General features: G+C 34.1%; 1 long non-coding RNA gene across 1 annotated transcript; it reads right to left on the bottom strand.

Moving 5' to 3' along the window:
- Positions 1 to 660: 660 nt before the first annotated feature.
- Positions 661 to 6,308, bottom strand: LOC141545882 (uncharacterized). The gene is made up of 3 exons (XR_012483166.1): positions 6,262 to 6,308; positions 1,958 to 2,184; positions 661 to 728 (listed from the first exon to the last, which is right to left on the bottom strand). It is a non-coding gene; the product is annotated as an uncharacterized LOC141545882 (long non-coding RNA).
- Between the last annotated feature and the right edge of the window lie 1,195 nt (positions 6,309 to 7,503).

Genomic DNA, 7,503 nt, shown 5'->3' with positions numbered 1-7,503 from the left:
AAATCTCTTCTCATCTTCTCACGGATATTCTTGACAGATAAAAATAGCATATTCTCATAATTTTTTTATAGAGATGAAGAAGTAGGTCTATGGGGTTAATGGGTACTAATGTCAACTTAAACTATGACTTTTTTGGGTAGTAATACTATCTATTAAAAAAATCCTGGGCTTAGAGACAGTAGATATCTGGATTTGAATTCTTGTTCTGATACTTTCTAGCTGTGTAATATGGGAAAATTAATACACATTTCTGAGTTTCAGTTTCCTCATTTGTTAGTGATAATACTTTAGTTTTTATAACTTTTTGAAAACTTTAGTTCTCTTAAATATCATATGACTAGTTATTACTAATAATAGCTGTTATTATTGTTAAGAATTATCCTCTCTTTAAGATGTCTTAAAATAAATCTCTAAATACCTTGAAAAGTATATTGCCCCCAGAATGGGTTTCTTTTGTATTGATTTGGTTAGAATAACTTGCTTTTTTCAGCTTACTTTAGTTGTCTTCTGAGGTTCTTTCCAGTTCTTTGTCTGTGACCCATAATTCTATGATCCAAGGACATCCAAATAATGAAATTGAGAATGACATCAATAATAAAGAAGTCCAAGATTGAAACAATAAAGTTTTAATGGCATTAAAGATTCATTTTACATTATTCCTTTCCCACATAGACTGTTAGATTCTGAAGTAGAAGAGTCCAATTGTGGTAGTTCTCTTCTCATTGCTCCTGAGAAAAGATGATTGTAGAGACTATTGGCATATAATTACTATTTCAAGTCTTATTGCCGATGGTGGAAAGAAGAGTATTATCATTTTAGAATGCTTTATTTAATTAAAAGACATCTGGTAAGAGGCTTGAAACTGAAAATAAAACTATCTTCTAAGGAAGAGTACAAATTAACAAATCAATATATCCATGAAAGGATCATGACCATTGAGGAATGCCAGAAAGATCCACACCATTTTTGATAATGATGATTTTTCTTTCTTTTTTATAATTAAATTAACCAAAAGTTCATCTATTTGTTTCTTCATAAAACCAACTTTTACTTTTATTTAGTTCAATAGTTTCCTTAGTTCCAATTTTATTAATCTCTCTTTTGATCTTCAGAATTTCTAATTTGCTATTTAATTGAGGAGGTTAATTTGTTCTTTTTCTAGCTTTTTAATTGCATACCCAATTCACTGTCCTCCTCTTTTTCTATTTTATTCATATAGCTATTTAGAGATATAAAATTTCCAAAAGAACTACTTTGGCCACATCCCATAGGTTTTGGTGTGTTGTTTCATTATTGTCATTCTCTTGGATGAAATTATGAATTGTTTCTGTGATTTGTTGTTTAACTCACTCATTCTTTAGAATTTGATTATTTAATTTCCAATGGATTTTTAGTTTATCTTTCCCTACCTCTTTATTGGATACAATTTTTATTGAATCATGATCTGAAAAGGAAGCATTTACTATTTCTGCCTTTTTGCATTTGATTGTGAGGTTTTTATGTTCTAACATATGCTTGATGCCATGTATTATCAAGAAAAATATGTATTCCTTCCTGTCTCTATTCAGTTTTCTCCAGAGGTCTATCATATCTAGGTTTTCTAAGATCCTATTAACCTCCATAGATTCTTTCTTGTTTATTTTGTGGTTAGATTTCTCTGATTCTGAGAGAGGAAGATTGAGGTCTCCACTAACATAGTTTTACGGTCTATTTCTTCCTGAAACTGGCTTAAAATCTTCTCTAGGAATTTGTATGCTCTACCACCTGGTGTATATACATTTAATATCATTACTACTTCATTGTTTATGATACCCCTTTTATCAAGATGTCCTTTCCTTTCTTCTCTCTTTTATTTAGATCTATTTTTAGTTCTGCTTTATCTGAAATCAGAACTGCTACCCCTGTGTTTTTTTTTTACTTCAGCTGAAGTATAATAAATTCTGCTCTAGCCTTTTACCTTTACTCTGTTTATAGTTCTCTGTGTCAAATGTCTTTCTTGTAAGCAAGTAGTTCTATTCCACCACACTCCACTCAGAAACTTGGTTTCATGTGGTTCTTGAGGCTTCATTCTGCCATCTTGGCTCCACCTCCACAAGAAGGATTTTTTGCTCTGCTATTTCACTGTTCTGGGTGATAAGTTGGTAAGTTGATAAGTCCAAAATAAGGCTTCTCGACAGCCTTTGACTAGTGAAAAAATGAAGGAAATAAAATTTCTGTAACAAAAAATATAAAGATTGCTATTATTTACAATTAAAACAGAATAGCTACTCTGGTAGTTTAATCATTACACCCCAATATTAATTAATGCACTTCTCTTCAGGATTCCGCACTAAATAATTCTGAGAGTTTTTAAATGTGAAATAATTTAACATTTTTTTCAACAGATAGTGAATTGGAATTAGATTTTGAAGGGAATGTTAAGGATGATTTTAGTACCTCCTAAAGGTAATAGAATGACTATTTGTCCTTATCCTGTATTGAAAATCGCACTAAGCTCATTTAACAACCAGATAGAGTTAATAATTACTATCCTGATCCTGTTCAAGAAGACTGATCCAGTGTCATGCATATAAATAACATTCTCCCCCATATTTATACATCCACCCTTTTATGCATATATGTTGAGGGGAAACAAAATTTTCTATTATTCTATGTGAGTGGAAAACTTTCTAACCTTTACTCTAGTCTTTGTCTTCAGAGTAAATGATTTGCCATATAAAGGGTAAAAATTATTGTGCATTTAGGCAATCAAAATCTACTCTGGAGTTTCCAATTCTGGCAAACTTTATCTGTTTCTTGAACTCACTATATATCATGAGGCACTAGTCTTGTGACTTTGGCATAACCATTTGCCTTCCAAATCAACTGACAAAAATACTCAACTTTATCTGGTATTTTAGTGAGCAATGTTTAAACAATCCATATTTTAAAAATCTATCATTTAGATACACTCCTATACCCTTTCCTAGACTTAGCCATTCCCACTACACAACTGCTTTGGACCCAAGATCCATAAGGAAGACTCACTTTGACATTATTAATTTCTCCATGGCTATTCTACCTTTTCAAGAACAAAGAACATTATAGATAGTGCTTTACAACTCACAAATGTTTTAAATGCATGAATTCAGGAATTCTGCATTCACCTTGGACCTGAAAGGTGTGTGGATTTAAAATCCTAGAAGGTATGAATCTCCTTAAATCATTGACTTTTTAGTTAAGTGTCTTTTAGCTAAAAGGGGCCTTTAGATGCTTTTCTTGGTGATTAGTTCCTTATGGAGCAGATTGAGCCGACAGATAAAGTCCTTGTCAGGAGTTGGACACTATCCCACCCTTACATTTTGACCTTTCAACTCTAGGACTTCTCTTTTGAAGCCATATTTTTGCAGTTCTTATAGTTCTTTCCCCTCATTTTCTTTTTATTCCTCTTCTCATTCCCCCTCAAAGCCTGTAAATTTTTTTTGGGGGGGAGTGAAGATAGGATGAATAAAGGAGTGATATTATTATTTCACATACAGTAAGTACTTGTTTAAACTTTACTATATTGGAACTACATAATTACAAATAGGCATTTATTTAATAGGGGCACCATTTAAGCTATTTCATACCTTCTAGAAAATTGTTCCTTTTTGTTTGGAATTTTTATAATGAATTATAAAATGTATATATATATATAATAAATATGATAAAATTAAAAATATAATTATAATAAATAAAATTATAAAAATATACTTTTCCAATAAAAATAATTTTAAAATATTAAAACCAATAATAGTTATTTTTGTATATTGGAAATACCATATTATATACTCTTCATATTTTTGTTTTGCCAGGAAAGTAGAGCTAAGTAATTATTTCCTTTCTGAAGAATGTCCGTAACTAGGACCTAGAGCTCTCTAATATATACTTTCTTGAAATAGATGCTATCTTGCCCAAGATCCAGATTTTTTTTTTCATTTTATTTTTCCTTTGACTTAACATCTAAAATCATTGCCTTGGTGAAACCGAGTTAAACTCTCACAGTAAATTTACTTTTTCATTTTTCTAGTAAATATAGTTCGTTTATAGCTGAAGGGGACTTTAGCATTTATCTAATCCAACAACTTCATTTTACAGATTGAAAAGTGATGCAAATTCTTTTAGCTCAGAAATACACTATTAGTAAATTGACGTCTCTTTATTTAATATTTATTTGTTAACTGAGTCTTGAGATATTATATTAGAGTGAAATTCTACAGGTCTGATTACAGTGTTACATAGGTCTTTTTTCATCTTCTAAGCAAAGGGTGCTTTGTATCTGGTACTTACCTCTACTGGATCAGACTTCATACTCTAATGGAGAAAATGGGAAAGCAAACTTGTAGAGTAAATTGAAGTCCCATATTTCACATCTGGCCCTCATATTTGAAGAATGAAAATTCAGGATTGGTATTTGATTGCCTTTATTTCATCAACCTAAATTGACTATAATTTCCTGGTTTTCCTACCTAATATTGTCTCATTTTTGTCTCATTCACTGGCAGAGTTCTCTAGGTAAAAGTGCGATGCTGATGAAGTGTTTTCAGAATTTCCATTTTGTGCCCTCTTCTCAGTAAGTCAGGGCATCGGAGACCAAAATGCCACCTGTCTGGCAATGTGCAGGGTAGCCAGAGAAGTCCCTCTGCTTCAAAAATTTCCTCTGATATAAGTTCATCTGGCCTGTGGTTCATTCTCTTAGGACCCTGCTACATTTCTGAAATGAAGTTAATGAGTTAATTTGCAAAAGGATATTAGTAAGTAATAAATGCTCAGTGTGGGTATAATGCTTCCCAGGGATATCCTTGAAGAAAATAAGATGAAGCAATTTCTTGCACTAGTTCTTTTATATGTGCAATGGAAAACTGTTTGAAGCCCATAGCTATGTTAGTTCCTCTAAATGATTTATCCTTTAGGCTGTTAAACAAAAATCTAACTTATAGCAATTTTTAGTTAATCTTAATCATCTGTATTTCATAATAACCTGGAAAAAGGAAGATGAATATTACTAATTTTATGCTGATTAGGTCAATTATATCATCTCTATCAAGCCTTGGTTTTTTTCTCCATAAAACAGGGATAAAAATTTTAGAAACACATTTCCTTTTCCTTGAATTGTTTAGAATTAGTATTTTACGCACCTGCATTAAAAAGTTATTAAGCATGTTACCACTTAGCACAGTGCCTTGCACATAGTAGGCAGTTGCCCATATTAATTGACTGACTGGAGTCAAAGAAGCATCCAGTTGAATGCTCCCAACATTCCTTGCCAACCAGCTTTAAAATAACGCTTCAAATTGAGGATGGAATGGCCAATTGAAGAGCAGAGTAAAGATATTCTTCCAGCCCAAGACAACTTAGGAGGTCAGAGAAAGGGAGATCTGTGATGCTGGAGTGGGGGCTAGACCAGAGACCACATGGATAAAACAGTAATGGAAGGACTGGGTGAGCAAGAACAATGATGGCAGCTTTGAGAGCTTTTCAGCCAGAGATGGGAAGGGGACCTGACAATTGGTCAGAAAGAAAGAATAGGGCCCCTAAGCTAGCACTGGACACAGGACCGGTCAGTGTTTGATGACTCCATCATTCCTCTGCCCACTTCAAGGGGCAGAAAGCATCACTTCTGGTCCCAAGGGAGCAGGGACCCCAAAGAGTGGTGTGAGTTGCAATCCAAAAGGTTAAGGGGATTTTACTGAGAAAGAACCAGAACACAAACCAAGAGAGCAGTGACCTTACCTCTCTCCACATCATCCCACCTTGACAACATTGAAAACTTTCAAACCCTACAACTACCCCAGAAAACATCAGGGTGAAAAAGTGATGATTGAGGATGTTCTGACTTCCCTCCTCTGCTGTGCTGGGTATAGAGCCCTAACATAAGGTTCAAAATCAAAATATTGGATGGAAAAATAAGGGAACAACAAAATCGACCATGAAAAAGCTACCATGTTGTAACATGCCCTCCTGGCAGTTACTATTACAAGACTGTCCAAGGCCCAACAGAGTACCTTGACCACTGACCTTTGCATTGTCAACTCGCCTCCTCTGAGGCCTTCAAAGGTCTCTGACCATGATTTCTTGAATCTATAGTTTTATAACCAATAGCATGCTCAAGAACAGCCACATGTAAACTTAAAAGCCTTTATTATACCTACTCACATAATACTCTGACTTAATGCCTGACTTGTTAGCTCCCTAGTGAACACCTGGTCTGAAGATCCACGTGTTCACTACCAAACTCCTTACCTCTTGGCTATCCATCAGCTTGGCTTAGCTACCCAGGTTAGGGAGCCAGGTTAAAGAAAGTGACTGTTGTCTGCAGTGGGCTTATAAAGGGTCTGTGAGGTCACAGACACACAGCCAATCAGCAAGAGAGCCGTCACCCATTATGAAGCTATCTCAATATGGCCAGGATCCCACCCACAGGGCAGTCCTATATCCACAGAGAATACTTCTGGGCCACTTAATCTCCTGTTGCGCTGTGGCACCACCCATTTAAAGGACCCTTACAATTCCCTTCTCTTGTTTTGCGGAACTGTATCCTTACACCATGTGACAGGGGTGATCAAGACAGAAACTCATATGGATACAAGGAAGTCAAAACAGCTACAAGCAAAGCCGCAGAAAACAAATATGAATTGTACATAGAACCAACAAAAATTCCTGGAAGAGCTAAATATTATTAAAGAAACAAGAGCAAGAAAAGAAACTTATGAGCAACTAATACCTTGGTAAAAGAAGCACAAAAATTACTTGAGAAGTAATGGTGGCACAGAAGACCTGAGTTCAAATCTAGTTTGACACTTAATACTTCCTAGCTGTGTGACCCTGGGCTAGTCACTTACCCCCAATTGCCTCAGGGGAAAAAAAAAAGAAAAAAAAAAGAATTGTCTAAATCAGGGTAGGGAACAACTGGACTGTGGGCTATGTAAGACTAGTGAAATAATTTTCTAAGGCAACTTCAGGTAATGATGAGTCAAAAGCCAAATACAATCTCCCATTACTTCCCATTACTCCCATTACAAGTTGATGTTTTGTATGGTTCATGAATGATATTATAAATATCTAAATGACCCTTGGAAGAGAAAAGATTCTCCACCCCTGTTCTCAATAGAAAAAGAGGTATAAAATTCATTAAAGAAAACAATTCCTTAAAAATTAGGATTGAATTAGTAGAAGCTAAAGACCTTGTGAAATATCATGAAATAATAAAACAAAGTCAAAAGAATGAAAAAAATGAAAGAAAATGTGAAGTATCACATCAGAAAAAGAAATTACCTGTGAAATAAATTGAAGAGAGATAATTTGAGAATTATTGAATTACCTGAAAATCACATTCAAAGAAAAACCTCATAGACATAAATATGGTATTGATACCTAAACTAGCATGAACAAAAACAGAAAACTAGAGAGCAATTTCATTAATGAATATCAATTTCAAAGAAAAAAGAGTAAAATACAATATATCACTATATAAGGAGACTGTAG

This window comes from Sminthopsis crassicaudata, chromosome 6 (assembly GCF_048593235.1).
Source record: "Sminthopsis crassicaudata isolate SCR6 chromosome 6, ASM4859323v1, whole genome shotgun sequence".
In the NCBI taxonomy this organism is placed as follows: Eukaryota; Metazoa; Chordata; class Mammalia; order Dasyuromorphia; family Dasyuridae; genus Sminthopsis; species Sminthopsis crassicaudata.
Note: the sequence above shows the minus strand (reverse complement) of the source record. Positions and strands in the feature narration are given on the sequence as shown.